Raw genomic sequence first — 16,792 nt, 5'->3', positions numbered from 1 at the left:
CAGAGTTACAATATATGTTGCGTTGGGCTAACAACAGTTTTACATCACTACTTAGAGAATCCCTATCACACATAATATTTGTAACCTGCAATTCTAAACACTCTATCTTTACTTTCTTCGAATCAAGCAATTTATGGGTCTCTAACAACTGAACGTTTAATTTCTTAGCTTCGTTACTAGCGGACACCACAATTGAATCAAAGTAAGCAACAGTATCATCAAAAGCAATTATTTCATAATCATATGCACTTAAAGGAATATTGAAAGATTGAAGAATAGAACGTACATTGGTAGTCATTGGAGATTTATCAGCACTTTTGATCATGAAGCAATGACCAGTCACCTCTTCGTCAGAATCTTCCTCCAGCTTCGCGAACATAGCACCATGCATAGGATTACACATCTCTTCGTCATCGGATCCGGATGACCAGATCCGATACGTGCCATCTTCCTCCTATTCACCTCTAGCCACCAATGACAAACCTTTCGCCTTCGTACACACCTCCTCCAGCTTTTCGACATAATAAGCTTCATCCTTGATTTTATTCTTTCTCTCTTCCTTCTTACGAAGCATGCAATCATTTGCTAGATGATTTGCTCCATTGCAATAATGGCAGTCAACACCCGAATCTCCTCTCAGTTTCTTCTCGTTCTTGACCTCAGTAACCTTCCCATCATTCTTTTCAAACTTCTTCTTCTCTTCTCCTGCAGACTTGTTCACGAAACTTCCTTTTCCCTCACTCTACTTCACCTTTGGATTAAACGGTTTCTTGAAAAACTTTTTAACTCTATTGTTCGAGTAAAAAGCTATTGCCTCATCATCAGAATTCATTAAAAACCCCTCTTCACCATCAGAATCACCTTTTTCAACAACTTCTTTTTCAGACACTTTTGAAACAAGAGCTAATGGACCTCCAAGACTGAGCTTCGACTCTTCTGCCATCTCGTTTACTTCACTTTCGTGAGTTTTCAGCTGATTATACAGATCATTTAGAGATGATGTATCGAAATTTTGTTGATTCTTCACCATCATGCTAACACTCCTCCATTCCTTATGGAGTCCCATCACGAAGGTGAGATTGAACTCCATAGCAGGCCTTGTGATTCCATAACAATTGCATCTATAGATCAGTTCATTAAGACGATCATAGTAAACTTCAATCGTTTCAGTCTCTTTTTTTATGAAATTTTTAAGCTCCACAAGGCATTGCTTAACAGAATTTATTTTCGTCTTCTCACTTCCCTGATATTTTTCTTTAAGAGTATTCCAGATTTCTTTTGCAGTTTTACAACCACGGATGTAATTGTAAACAACAAATGGCAATGCACCTCGCAATTCCCTCAAACAACGCTTTTCGTTGTTCTTCAGCTTTGTGGATTGATCACTGACTGCAGATGCTGTTCCAGATGGTCCAATTTGTTGAACATTTGGTGGAGGTTGAGCAGTTCCTGTGATGCAGCTCCAGAGTTCCTCGTCCAAACCATTTAGATAATCCTCCATGCGTTCAGCCCACTGATCATAATACTCTGGAATCAACATAGGAATCTTCGTAGAAGATCCTAACAGATGAGAGAATAAAGTCATCGTGTTCATGTTGAAATTCGCCATGAATGTACGGATGAGATTTTTCAGAAAAACTTGAAGAAATTTGAATTTGAATGAACAAATCGATCATAAACTCAAAATCGATTACTCGATTATGCAAATCAAATGCAGAATCAAATCAAAACCGTAGATCATAGATGATTTTCTAAATCAAATAGTGCGGAAACTTTTGAGACAAACTTGCGACTCAAAAACTAGAGATTCAACTGAAAATCAGATCACAGTAATGATTCCTGCTTTGATACCAATTGATGAAGTGATAATCGAGTATGAAACAAATCAGAGTAAATCAAATGTAATTTGAACACGAGAAGTAAATAAAATCTGGTTTCAGCTTTACTACTTCCGATGAACACGAGTACAAAATGATAGTAAAAAGGGTGAACTCTTACAATCACTCTCTGACTCTTACTATCTACTCAATGCACAGCTCCTATTTATAGGAAACAGGAAGTAGAAAAAATACTAAGGCTTAGACGTTAAGCTTCGTACATTAGTCACCTTAGCAAATACATAACAAAACATACGAAGAGAACAATTAAACAGACTTCGACTGATTACAACATATTTCGACCCTACAGTGTGACAGGTATAGTCCATATGGTTTCTAAAATTGCAAATATGATCCCTTAGCCACCTAAAATGACTTATTTTCCCCTTTCATTTTCTTCTATCTTTTTTTATTTAACTACTACTTATTTAAATCATAAAAAAATGAAACCCCCACCCTATTCCCCCACTTCTCATGTCAACTCCATTCTTCATTCCGTTCTCTCTTTCTCTCATCTTTCTCTCACACATTCACAAATTAGGAAAATTCATTTGATTAATCAGATTTAAAATGTGAGGGCTCCATAAATTCAACACATGAGCTCCAACGTAACGTCCCAAAACCCAGAACCAAAAATTTTGTTTTTATATTAAATAAAACGTCAACCAAACGTGTTTATCAAAACCATAAGGAAATCATAACGTATTCATAATCATCCAAAATACATCATAGTCAATAAAGAAAAAAATCATGGTGTGTGTGACGCGATCATCCAGAGCTCTTCCCCTTCAATCCGGAAGTACCTGAAACATAACTGAAAACCGTAAGCACAAAGCTTAGTGAGTTCCCCGAAATATCCCATACCATACATACAATGGCCTTGGCCGAAAACCATCAGGCCTCTCCCGACATCGAGCCCCGCCTGGAATAGATCTGTTAGTAACATGTGATGGGCCCTGCCCAACACACTCATCAGGCCCAGTCTGGCATCGGTCCCCGCCCGGCATCAGGCCCCACCCGGCATCGGGCCCAACAGTCACAAAGATAACTATCATACAAATAACAATAATCCATGGGCCGGCATTGGCGCCTTTGACCCGCCAAACACCGGGAGAAGACTCACCTCAATCTGCTGAAAAATCAGATATATGCTCGGACTACTGATCCGGGAAATATCCGCACTAAATATGATCAAATAATACCCTAAATAATAATTAGTTTATAAACCATAACTGAGAGCCCAAGTCATAATCCCAACTCTAGGGTAAAATACTATTTTACCCCTCAAAGCTAAACCCATTCAATCAAAGCCCAAACCCTTAAAATGGCCAAAAAAGCATCCTAGGCCCACATCATGTAGTACACCCCACGTACCTGAACTTTACACCCCACGTACTCCAAAGACTTACATCGGACCTCATACCCAGTACACGCAACGTACTAAGAAGTACGCCCGACGCACTGGCCAAAGCCCAAATCCTTAATCAAAGGTCTTAATCCCTTGAGACCTTAACGTCTAAACCTCAGATCTATGTCTAAATAAGGTCTTAATCACTAAAGTTGGCAACTTTACTCCTTTGCATGTCTTAATGAGACCAAAAACCCGTTTTTATCCATCTTGGTCCAAAGTATGAACACAAACTGTAGCATGCTTCATCAACACCCATCAAGAAGGCATTTTTTGCACTAACAACATCAGAAATGCTAAGATCTAACATTCTAAGCTCATGGAGTAGCTCATACTCACAAGGATGACTCAAGGGATCAAAATATGCCCAAAATAAGCCCTGGATCAGATCTAACACATAGAGTCATCAATATAGAAGCTTTATACCTCCAAATTCTAGCAAAGCTAATGAAGACTTTAGATCTAAGAGATCTACTCCAGCCAAGGCTTGAACACCAAGCTCCTTCTTCTTCAAAGTTAGAAAAATACCAAAAATTAACCACCAAAGCTCAAGAACAAGCTAAGGTTTCGTGGGGTATATTTAGAGGGAAGGAGGTTGATGAGGGGAAAGGTCTTGAGTCCATAATAATGCTTAAATAGGCTCCAAAACCTAAAAATTAGGGTTTGTCTTCAGACAACGTATGCCCTGCGTACGCGCCCCTCCCTAAAAGTTTCATTTTTCACCCCCTGGGACCAAATTTGCAAACTAATTCAATATCAAGGGTCAAAATAAGAAATACTTGGAATCCGGGTGTTATAATTCTCCCCCACTTGAATTAGACTTTGTCCTCAAAGTCTGCCACCGCAAATAACCTTGGGTAGTGCTCCCTCATCTCATCCTCATGCTCCCACGTCCACTCTGAACCCTTCCGGTGCTGCCACTGCACCTTCATGAGATCCACAATCTTGTTTCGCAGAGTCTCTGTCCTCCTGTCAAGGATCGCCACTGGTCTCTCTATATAATTCAGACGATCATCCACTTGAATGTCCTCTAATGGAACCATTACATAATCATCAACCAAACATTTATGCAGCTAAGAGAAATGAAAAGTACTATGGATCTAACTAAGCTCCTCAGGAAAGTCCAAACGATATGCAACCCTGCCCACCCGGGCTATGACCTTGAAAGGACCAATATACCTGGGGCCTAGCTTACCCCTCTTTCTGAATCGGATGACACTTTCCAAGGCGACACCTTCAGAAGTACCATGTCCCCAACCTTGAACTCCAAGTGTGACCGACGTCTATCTGCATAACTCTTTTGTCAGCTCTGAGCTGTCTGAAGTCTACCACAAACCTGTTGAATCAATTCTGTCGTTTTGAGTACCACCTCCGTACTCCCCATGACTTACTAACCGACCTCACCTTAACATATCGGGGTCCTATACTTCCTTCCGTAAAGCATCTTAAAAGGAGGTCGACCAATGATGGCATGATAACTATTGTTATACGAAAATTCTGCCAAAGAAAGATACATATCCCAACTACCGCCAAAATTCAGAACACATGACAGCAACATGTCCTCGAATGTCTAGATAATCTGTTCACTTTGACCATTAGTTTATGGGTGGAAATTTGTGCTGAAGTCCACACGAGTACCTAACTCATCATGGAATCTCTGTTGGATTAATGTCTAAGTCCATAACTATATTTGGTATGTACTTGACCCGACCCGGCATGGTCCATTTGGGTTGCACTTCACCAGCACAATTTATATGGATAGTCTTTTGAGAATAGTATATTTATGATTTATATTAATATATTATAAGTTCTAATATATTAATATGGAATCATATTATTTAATTAGTATTGATCAAGAATTAATTTAGAATTAATTAAGTGATCAAAAGGAACTAATTAAATATGGACTCTTAGATATATATATATGTGTAGTGGGCCAAGTTCATTTAGGTTGGGCTAAGTCTTCATGGATAGTCCATGGAGCTTTAACCCATGGATCCTAGGAAATGAAAGGTCATGGGCATTAGGGTTTAACCCTAATCCTCCACACTATATAAAGGGTCTTATGGTTCATGAAATTGGGGGGCTAGTGGCTAGTATGCATACACTAAGGAGGGCAATAACCAATTTCATAAGTGTGAGCCAAGTATCCATATTCTCTAAAGGTTTTCCAAGGTGTTTTGGTGATTTGTGATTCCACTTGAGGCTTCCACACTATTGGGGCTAAGCTCTTAAATCTTGAAGACATCAAGCTACATCAAAAGGTATGTCATCTAACTAGAACTTTGTAGTATAGGTGCTTCATAATATGCTAGTTAGGATGAAACCTTGGAATATTTAATATTTTCATGTATAATAGAGAAAACATAGATCCAAGGTTTATAGGGTTGCATGTACACCATAGGAGTGTTAGAATGCTCAAAACCCAACAGTGGTATCAGAGCCTAGGCTTGTTTTCTTGTTACACTTGCAAAAACTGCTTAAAAATCGAAGTTTTTTGCTGTCTAGGCAACGGACTCGGCGAGTCCATCAGGGGAATCGATGAGTCCATGCCTTAAAAATGTTCAAAACGATCCAACTCGCCGAGTTGGTTCATGCACTCGACGAGTTGGACCCCCAGACAGCATATATTCGACTGTTTTGGCTAGAAATGGACTAGGAACATTACCCTAAGTTGTTTTTGAACTTATAAACCTATTTTTGATGTGGTAATGTTCATGCTAATCCAATTTCAAAGATAATTGTCAAAAGATTCATGTTTTGTATTAGTTTAAGAGTATTGCTAATTACATGGAAAAGTTTGATGTGAATTATCTTTGCTCATATGAGTTGTTTAGATTAATAGAAAAGTTAATTGAATAGTTGTTTTCAATCCATTTTAATCTAAAAGTTGATTCTAAAATGTGTTTGTGTACTTGTCCTCAAGTTACATGAAAAGTCACATTTAAGTTTCTTAAAACTCATAAAAACAATTGTCATAGGTTACAAAATGAAGAGTCTTGTTCTCATTAAATGGTTTTATGACTCCATAACTTGTCCTCAAGTTGTGGAGGTTCAAAAGTCTCTTCATTAAATAAAATATGTGTAACCTTAGTTAAACTCATAAAGTTTCCATAAGTTATGAATTATGAAGAGTCACTCTCTTAATTAGTTTAAAGTCTTCCATAACTTGTCCTCGAGTTATGGAACTTGAAGAGTTTTTTAATTAAAACTACTTTAAACACATAAGTTATGGAATAGAAAAGTTTTGAAAGTTACAAAACTTGCCCTCAAGTTTTGGAATTTGAAAAGTTTTCTCTTATGAATACTTTAATTCCAAGTTTAGCCCTTAGAATTTTAAAAGTTAAAATTCAACCCTTATACTTTATAATATTATAAGTTAATAATATATATATATGTATAAGAGCAAGTCAGTCTTACCGTTAGTAGGCCTCATTCACGAAGCCAGTCTATAAGGGGGGTATAAGGTTACTGCCTATAAAATGGCAGTTTAATGGGTGTCCTCTCTCACCCACCGCTTCCTTGACTGGTGGAGGGTCGTTAGTCGAACGGGTAGGACAAAGACTATAAATTCTCCCTTCATTAAAAAGTATTAATGATAAATACTAAGTAACTAAACCTTTTATAAATACCCAATATTAGTTACTTAGGAAAATGTGAATAAGGTGCTAATCCATGAAAGTACACTTTGCACTTTGTTTAAGTCGGTTAGTGGAGCGTGTGTGGTTAACCGGCACACTAACTCGTATTTAACAAGGAAGGAAAAGGGTAACTTAATGTTTATCATAGTATCGATGGAGCGTGTGTGGTTAACAGGCACATCGATTGAGGGGTAAACACTTAAGGGTACCAAGTAATTTGCATGGTTACTTCACACCTTGTTTTGTGATCCTCAGCATCCCAGTCACAAAACCTGAAGGGCACACTCGAGATTGAAACATGCCTTTGAAAAGTTCAATGAATCTCAAAAGAATCTAGGAGTTTCAAAACCAATTAAAACCTAATAATACATTTCGTTTATCTTGGTGGAAATTGGTGAATCGTCATTCACCTACCTTCAAATATTCTATAGCTTGGATTACGGCATCCCTCTTCCAAGTTATAAAATATTGTGTTGGGTCCTTGCCTTAATATTTCATATTGGGTGTTATATTAAGGACTTTAAATCAACTATCTTGAATATCTCCCAAAAGATGTCTAGTTCAGACATCTATGATCATCTCAAATCTCTTGGAACTTCACTTCCTCCACCTCCTCCAATTATTCTCCCTAACCCATAAGTTCTTGAAAAGTTTAAGGTCACTTAAGCCCTATTGGCAAGCAAAGGTCTATGTGTGATCACATCTTGGAGATGTATTCACATATTGACAAGCCGGGAGAGTTGGGTGTCAAAGTCTTGAGAAATTTGGTGGCTCAACTACTTTCTAAGTCACATAGTGAGTTCCTTTGGGACTCCTATGAAACAGACTATGACAAGACCCTTAATGATCTTATCTATTTGCTAAGATCAACTTCCTAAAACTTTATGGACATTGACAATGATGACATTGGATATCCAGTAAAGCTCTCTCTTCCCAATGGAAAGGGATCGGCCATAGTCAACTCGGTTGACCAAATGGTAAAGAGAGAGGCTAAGTCTTAGATAGTCCCATTATCAAGGGTCCATTGCCAAAGGAAGGGGCATTGGTTGCGAAGCTGCCAAATTTACCTAAGGATGTTAAAGTCAATAAGTTTGACTCTACTTCAGGTAAACTCCATTGTCTAACTCTATTAAGTTCCTACTTGGAGATTCTTATTACATGATGTGACTGGGTCACATGTTGATGTTTGAAGAATCAAAGAAAAGTGAAGAAACTTAAAGAAAGAATATGCTGAATCTGATCGCGTAGATGGATTTCTATCGCATAGTTTGAAGATCGGATTCTTGAGCTACTTCTTAGGAGTTATGATATATTGCTTAGGAATAGATAACAACAAAGTTTTCATGTGCTTTTGCACTGTAAGGATAGTTTTTTCCGTAAAGTTTTTAAAATAAAAGGAAAATTTTTTATTTTATTTATTTTAAAATATCCTTACAATGGCATTTGTGAAAATCTTTGTTGCTTATAAGATTCCATTAAGAGCAAGAGTGGAAATATGAATTTGATTCTTTCATTTGTGGTAGTGTCCAAATTTACCAAATAAGGAAAGATTCTCATCACCCAAGTTTCAGTTGGATAGAAACTTGGAATCATGCAAGTTGTATAGTATGATGAATGAGAATTTTCAACTTTAGAAAATTAAGACTAGTTCCTTGTTCACATGTATATGTGAGTCAAGTGAAGGACTAAGGGATCGAGTACACATTCTTGTGCACTGATCAAGTCCACCATAAAAGATCGATAAGACTATTCGTCATGATTTACTAAGGCTTAGTAAATATGATTATACTTACAAGCTTAAGTATAATTCTGAGACATTGGAAAAGTTTCAATGTATGACAGAACGAATGAGAAGAATCAAATTAGGCAGAAGGATAAAAGTTTCTCAAATCTAAAAAGATGGGAGAGTGCTTTAGTATCATGTTTTAAGATCATCTTAATGATTTTGAGACCTTATCACGATTCATCCTCTAAGTGCATTCTGATAGTTAAGAAGAGGATTTATGAATTGTTGAAGTGGTTAAATCAAGAAGATGATTCATACATCGTTCCAAAAAAAAAACAATTCTTAGAGTTATACTCTAAGATTGTAACTTGAGTGACATGTCTTAAAAGATGTTTAAAAACACTTGTCAAATGTAAGAGTAAAAGTTTTCTACTCTTGTACATTTGAAATTGGTAATTTGTGATGTTTTGGATAAAACAAAGATCAACTAAGGCCAATTGTGTTAAGTGTCTGTCTTGATTAGAATCCACACTATCTCTTGAATATTTGGCAAGAAAGTCTTATAGGTCAAGGAGACAGTGGGAGTCTAAAAGATCCTGAAAGGGTTTCAAGAAGTAATCAAGAATAAAAACCTGTATTTCATCACTAGCACACAACTAGAGGTTTATAACCTATCGTGTTGACATTTATGTGCCCATTCCAGTTAAGTTGGCTATACATTTGAGTTCTACATGTTCTCAATTGTTTGCATAGCTACTTGGCAGGCCCTTGAGCTGCCAGGTGGCAAGAAGTTAAGATTGCACAAGTTCAATCCATATGAGTTAGGATTTGTCACTAACCTAGTCTTGTGATTATGGTTTGACAAATTCACATGGATAAGAACACATACACCATAAAATCTAAGTGTCATAAGGTTTCTCTCCGATTCATGAAAATGATGGTGAGGAAATTCTTTCACTAAGTAGATTATAATTAGATAGCAATTGTGATATTTGCAGTTCTCAAAGTCGTTAGTGGAGCGTGCGTGGTTAACCGGCACACTAACATTGACTTATGAGAAATGGCAAAAGGTCTAAACAATTGAGACTATGATTACGGCATCCCTTTTCATAGTTCTGAAATTGTTTAGACACACATGTGAGCTATCTAAGATAAGGTGTATGATTTTGATAAAGTCTTATCAAAGCAATCTAGTATCAGAAATCTGAACTTCGGTAAGAATGTCAATAAAGTATTGACTTCTAGAGGTCCAGTTGTTTTCTGGATACATGTCAAAGCTAGTGGGAGCATAAGTGTTATGCTAATAATCATCATGTTAGTGGGAGCATGATAATTATGATAAGTATTGCAAGTTAGCAATGTTAATTATAGAAAACAAAAGTTTCAATTCGTGAGGTTGCAGGGGTTGAAAAAGTTGTTTTGCTATAATTAAGGGAGAGGAAATTATACTTCATTTCAATTCTAAAAGGCTTAGATTGAGATTTTAATCATCTTATTCAAGAATATATATATGAATTTTATGTTGGTTTGGTTCAACTTAAGAAAATTCTATATATTGCGTTCTCAAAATTCGATTATGATTACGGCATCCCTCTTCATAGTCAAATTTTGAGAATATGGCAAACAAAAAAATATTATGGCAAAAGACTGGTCTAGAACCATGTCTTTATGTGAAACATCATGAATCGTGTCCCATTTACTTTGGGTACAAGATCGATTACATGTGCTATAATATTTATCCTTTCTGAATTTTCCAAATGCCTTGGGGCGTTAAGGAGGAAAATGTCGAGAATTGGATATGACTAAAGTGATTAAGCAATTGTCGAGGACAATCTAAGGTTTACCAAAGATTGGTTGCTCAGGGACAGTTGGAAGTATAGTGTTAATTTTTGGAAGGACCATATTGACATAGTCTGAAAAGAGGCAACTCTTGTTCAGATGTGGTAGTCAAAATGGGAATATAGAGTTGTCTTCATAGGTGGAAGCAATCTGTGTAAGGTTAAAGAAACTTAATGCAAGAAGCATGTTCAAAGCAATGCGCTTTGAATCTGATACATCGTTTCCATGGAATTGCTCTCCATTGGGATACTCTGTAATGATTGTTGCCAAGCCTTTGTGGCTTTGTGCATAATCATTACAAGAGGAACAGTGCATATAAGTTTAAAATCTAAACAGATTTCGATAAATGATAGGAATTTGGAATTCTTACATTTAAGACAAGGAATTGGGAGTGTGAAAAGAGAATCATTGAAATTATGTTCAATTGATCTAATTCACAAAGAAAATGATCATAGACAAATATAGAGTTCATACTTGGTGTATGGCAAAGCTATTGTTTAGAAAAAAACATAGTGTACATGCTTGGAGCATGGGACAACTAGTGTTTTTAATTCAAGTATAAAGTTGATAAAACCGAAACAATGAATAATGAGTAATCAGTATGGTGATAAATAGAAAGAGTTTTATTTATATTCATAGGTTTTGATACCATATTATATTCATTTATTCTTGTGTTTCACTTTGCATGTTTTGACTTCCATAATAACTAGGTTATTCTTTCGGAATGACTAATTTATTCAAACCATCCACAGTCGGTCATATGTTGGAAGTAGATATGAATCAAGACTGTCATGGGTTGGCTTGTAGAGGTCCAAGTTGGTGGACAAAGTTGTGCTACAACACTCATGAGTGCTCATAAGTTCTGAGTATTGGATTCAACCCGCGCTCATTTGAATCACTTCATGGATTTTATCACGAGTGATCATGAGACGATAATATCTTATATTATTCAAACCTAGAGATATGAGTTGTTACTATGAGTTGACAGTACATTGATTGCACGAAAACGCATTGGTAACTCGATGTTATAAAACGTGCCTTTGTGTATGATTCAACAAGTAGCAGAACAAGCCATATGAGTCGAAGTTTATACATTCCTTTTACCTACAGGATAAAAGCGATATATGTGGGCCCCTCGATGATTTAGTGATGACACATGTGAGTGCTTGGCCAAGCCAGGACTGATTTGATTTGTTCAATCAGTCAGTCATCATAAATTAGAAATCGGGAAACAACTAATGGACAGAGAGAATGATTATAATCCATGTCTCAGTCCATATGATATCTAGAATGGAGGAATATATGATCCCTTATCTAATGGACAAGTCATTGACAAATGTTAGAGTGCGTGGACAAGATCAGAGTTTGACAGCGGCTTTAAGAGCTACGATTGCTAGTTAGGTTTTGAAGTCATACTCAATAACAGTTTTAGACTTATCCAAGTGGGAGACTGTTGGATTAATGTCTAAGTCCATAACTATATTTGGTATGTACTTGACCCGACCCGGCATGGTCCATTTGGGTTGCACTTCACCGGCACAATTTATATGGATAGTCTTTTGAGAATAGTATATTTATGATTTATATTAATATATTATAAGTTCTAATATATTAATATGGAATCATATTATTTAATTAGTATTGATCAAGAATTAATTTAGAATTAATTAAGTGATCAAAAGGAACTAATTAAATATGGACTCTTAGATATATATGTGTAGTGGGCCAAGTTCATTTAGGTTGGGCTAAGTCTTCATGGATAGTCCATGGAGCTTTAACCCATGGATCCTAGGAAATGAAAGGTCATGGGTATTAGGGTTTAACCCTAATCCTCCACACTATATAAAGGGTCTTATGGTTCATGAAATTGGTTGGCTAGTGGCTAGTGTTCATACACTAAGGAGGGCAATAACCAATTTCATAAGTGTGAGCCAAGTATCCATATTCTCTAAAGGTTTTCCAAGGTGTTTTGGTGATTTGTGATTCCACTTGAGGCTTCCACACTATTGGGGCTAAGCTCTTAAAGCTTGAAGACATCAAGCTACATCAAAAGGTATGTCATCTAACTAGAACTTTGTAGTATAGGTGCTTCATAATATGCTAGTTAGGATGAAACCTTGGAATATTTAATATTTGCATGTATAATAGAGAAAACATAGATCCAAGGTTTATAGGGTGGCATGTACACCATAGGAGTGTTAGAATGCTCAAAACCCAACAATCTCTTCCAGAACCTGGAAGTAAACCAAACATCCTTATTAGAGACCACAGAAACCGGAACCCCATGTCATGCCACCATTTCCCAAATGGAGATATCGGCCAACTTCTCCGCATAAATACTCTCCTGGATCAGAATAAAATGTGCGCTCTTGGTCAATCAGTCCACGATGACCTATATTGAATCCACTCCGTGCACCGTCCGAGGCAATTTGATGATAAAATCCATCGTAATCTCTTACCATTTCCAAATGTGGACTTCCAACGGCACTATTTTCTCGTGAGATCATTGATGCACGGCCTTGACTTTCCTGCAAGTCAAGTACCTCTCCATATACCAGGCAATGTCTCACTTCATACATGGCCACCAATAGTCAAGCCGGAGATCTCTATACATCTTTTTCGCTCCGGGATGAATGGAGAATCTTGACTTATGCACCTCATCCATCGAAAACTGAAATGCACCACCCCAATAGGGAACCCAAACCCTCTGATGAAGGGTTAATAATCCCTGACTATCATAATCAAAGGAAGCCACCTGACCCACTGTGCGCTCACTCTTCCGGTGCTCTTCCTGCATAGCCTCAACCAGAGCCTCTCGGATCTACTCTAAGAGTGGGGTAATCACCGTCTTCCTCAAACATACATCCCTTACCGGGGTAGTAACCACCTTACGGCTCAGAGCATCGGCCACCACGTTGGCCTTCCCCGGATGATGAAGGATCTCACAATCATAATCCTTCACCACATCCAACCATCTACGTTTCCTCATATTCAGTTTTGGCTGATCCATAAATACCCAAACTCTTGTGATTCGTGTAAATAAAACCACGGACTCCATAGAGGTAATGTCGCCAAATCTTGAGGGCGAACACCACAACCCCTAAATCCAAATCATACGTAGGATAATTCGCCTCATGAGGCTTCAGCTGCCTTGAGGCATAAGCGATCACATGACCCCGTTGCATCAACATTGAACCCAAACCTATGATTGATACATCACAGTACACCTTAAAATTCTCAACACCCTCTGGTAGGGTCAGAATTGGTGCCTCACACAATCTTTGCCTCAAAGTCTCAAAAGTTGCCTACTGCTCAGGCCCCTAACGAAAAGTAACAGTCTTCTTCGTCAACCTGGTCAAAGGAACCGCTATCTTGGAGAAACCCTAAATGAATCTTCGATATTAACCTGCTAATCCAAGGAAACTCCAAATCTCGGAAGGAGACCTCGGAACTTCCCACCTCATCACCGCCTCAACCTTTACCGGATCGACCAGAATATCGTTCTGGTTGACAAGGTGCCCCATAAACTGCACCTCGTGCAACCAAAACTAACACTTTGGAGAACTTCGCATACAACCTCTCCCTCCTCAAAGTCTCCAATACCTCTCTCAGATGCTTCGCATACTACTCCTGGGTCTTGGAATAGACTAGGATGCCATCAATAAACACAATCACTGACTGATCCATCATGGGCCTGCACACGCGATTCATGAGATCCATGAATGCGGCTGGAGCACTGGTAAGCCCAAAGGGCATCACCACGAACTCGTAATGACCATAACGAGTCCGGAAGGCCGTATTCTGCATATCCTCCTTTCTGACCCTCATATAATGATAACATGAATGCAGATCAATCTTAGAGAACCAATAAGTACCTTGAAGCTGTTCAAATAAATCGTCAATCCTCGGGAGCGGATAACGGTTCCTCACCGTTAGCTTATTTAGCTCCCAGTGGTCGATACACATACGATGCGACCCATCCTTATTCTTTACAAACAATATTGACACTCCCCATGGTGAACTACTTGGCCGAATAAATCCCTTATCTAACAGCTCCTGCAGTTGTGTAGACAACTCCTGTATATTTGGGGGTGTTAACCGATAAGGTGTTTTGGCTATCGGAGCCACACCATAAACCAAGTCAATCCGAAACTCCACCTGCCTCTCCGGAGGTACACCAGACAAATCCTCAGGGAACACGTCTGGGTACTCCCAAACAATCGGTACATCATCCACCATCGCATTACCCTTCTACTAGGTATCCATCACATACGCCACAAATCTAAAACAACTCTGATGCAGATAGCGCCTGGCCTGATCCGTTGAACAGAGAGTCAGTCCATACTGAACACCCTCTCCCTGAATCACTAACTCTCCCCCACTTGGGGTCCGAATACGCACCAAATGATGCTCGCAATCAATCATCGCCCCATTGGGGCTCATCCAATCCATCCCCACAATGACCTTACTCTCGTGCAGGGGAATGGAAACAAAATCAATCGTGTACCGCTCACTAAAAAACTCCAATATACATCTCAGATGAACCCTCGATACTCTCACATGAAGAACATCAACAATCTCAACCTCTAATGGATAATCCATCTCCCCCGGAGCATCGACAAATCTTTTGCTGAGCGCGAGAGATACAAAGGATCTGGTAGCCCCCGAATTAAACATAACCAAAGTAGAGATACCGTTCACGAAGAACGACCCTAAAAACAAAACACATATATAAGTATGAAAATCAACATAAATAACAAGATAAGGATAAGATACATACCCGTCGCCACATCTGGTGCCGCACGAGCCTCCTCGGCTATCAGCTGAAAATCCATGCTCCTCACAAAAGGCGCCTCCGCTTTTCCCTGATGGCCATCAGTAATCTGCAGTGTCACTGGAGCGGGTGCTTCAACTGATCCTCCCTCTACTAAACTCAGGAAGTTGGCCTTCTTATGGCCCCTCTGATTGCAATGGAAGAAAATCATAGCAGATACCTGGGTAGTGGCGGTGGCAGTACAATCCCTATTGAAGTAATATGTCCTGCCGCACTTGAAGCGGCCAAAACCACCCACCCTGCACACCCCCATCGTGCATCTTGCCACACTTGCTGCAATGGCCCCGAACCTGCTAGCCCCTCAATCTTAAGTCAAAAACCTTGGGCCTCTTGCCCTAACCCTCAGAACTCTAAACCTAATTCGACTTCCTCTTCTTCTCCATCTCCAAGTTAATCTCCCTCTCTCTGGCTTGCGCCACCATATTATCCAGTGTCTTACAACTAAATCTGCTCACATATTGTCTGATATCACTCCTCAACATCTCGTGGTATCTCGCCTTCTTCATCTCCTCATCTGCCACATACTGCGGAACCAGTAATGCCCTCTCCCGGAACATAACAGTGATCTCTGCCACCGTCTCAGTAGTCTGGCGAAGGTCCTGAAACTCCCTTGCCAACTGCTGGACCTCAATCACTGGTGCAACTCAGCCCGAAACTGTAACGTCCGTGTTTCTAGGATAGGAAATGATGATGATGTAATAGTCTAGGCCAACCTTTGTAATTTGTTTTGAAATAATAAAGATGTATTATTTGAATATTATGTGCTTAAACTTAATTATTATGATTAAGCATAAAAATAAGCGTCAAAAAAATAAATATTAGATAAAGTTGATATCTATTAAGAAAGTTGTAGTGGCCGAAACAAGGATTCCGGAGATATAAAGAATACCGAAATCCGAGTTATAACGAAGAAGTTATGACCTATCGAAGTTTCGCGACAGAATAGGTATGCCATTGCGTGACGTAAATAGTAAATTTACGATAGAAAAAATTTTAGCCTTCGCGGTCTAAATAAAAGTCGTAGTATTCGTTAAACCAAGAATTTTCATAAAAAGAACGCCCAAATCTGACTTCATATGAGGAAGTTATGATTTTTCTAAGTTTCAGCTTAGCAATACACAGCTAAAAACTCGAATTTTGGATCGAGTGATTTTTAGCCGACATAACCTAAACGAGAATCGAAGGTCTCGTCAATAGTAATACAACGGTAAAAAGACAGATGAAAACGGACATCGGATGAAGAAGTTATGAATTTTTAACGGATTTTCCTGTCCCGGACTGTTAAAAATAATAATATTAAAAATAAGGTCAAAATTAGCCGATGGAGTCCAAACGAAAGTTGTAGAGCATAATTTTACCTATGCGTGCATATAAAGAACGTCGAAAACGGAGCTCGTATGCGAAGGTTATAGATTTTATAAGTTTGGGACACAAAATTCGAGAAAAATGCTAAACCGAGGAATTTCG

The sequence above is a fragment of the Lactuca virosa genome, chromosome 2 (genome assembly GCF_052849685.1).
Source record: "Lactuca virosa cultivar CGN04683 chromosome 2, Lactuca_virosa_CGN04683_v6, whole genome shotgun sequence".
Taxonomy (NCBI): domain Eukaryota; kingdom Viridiplantae; phylum Streptophyta; class Magnoliopsida; order Asterales; family Asteraceae; genus Lactuca; species Lactuca virosa.
Note: the sequence above shows the minus strand (reverse complement) of the source record.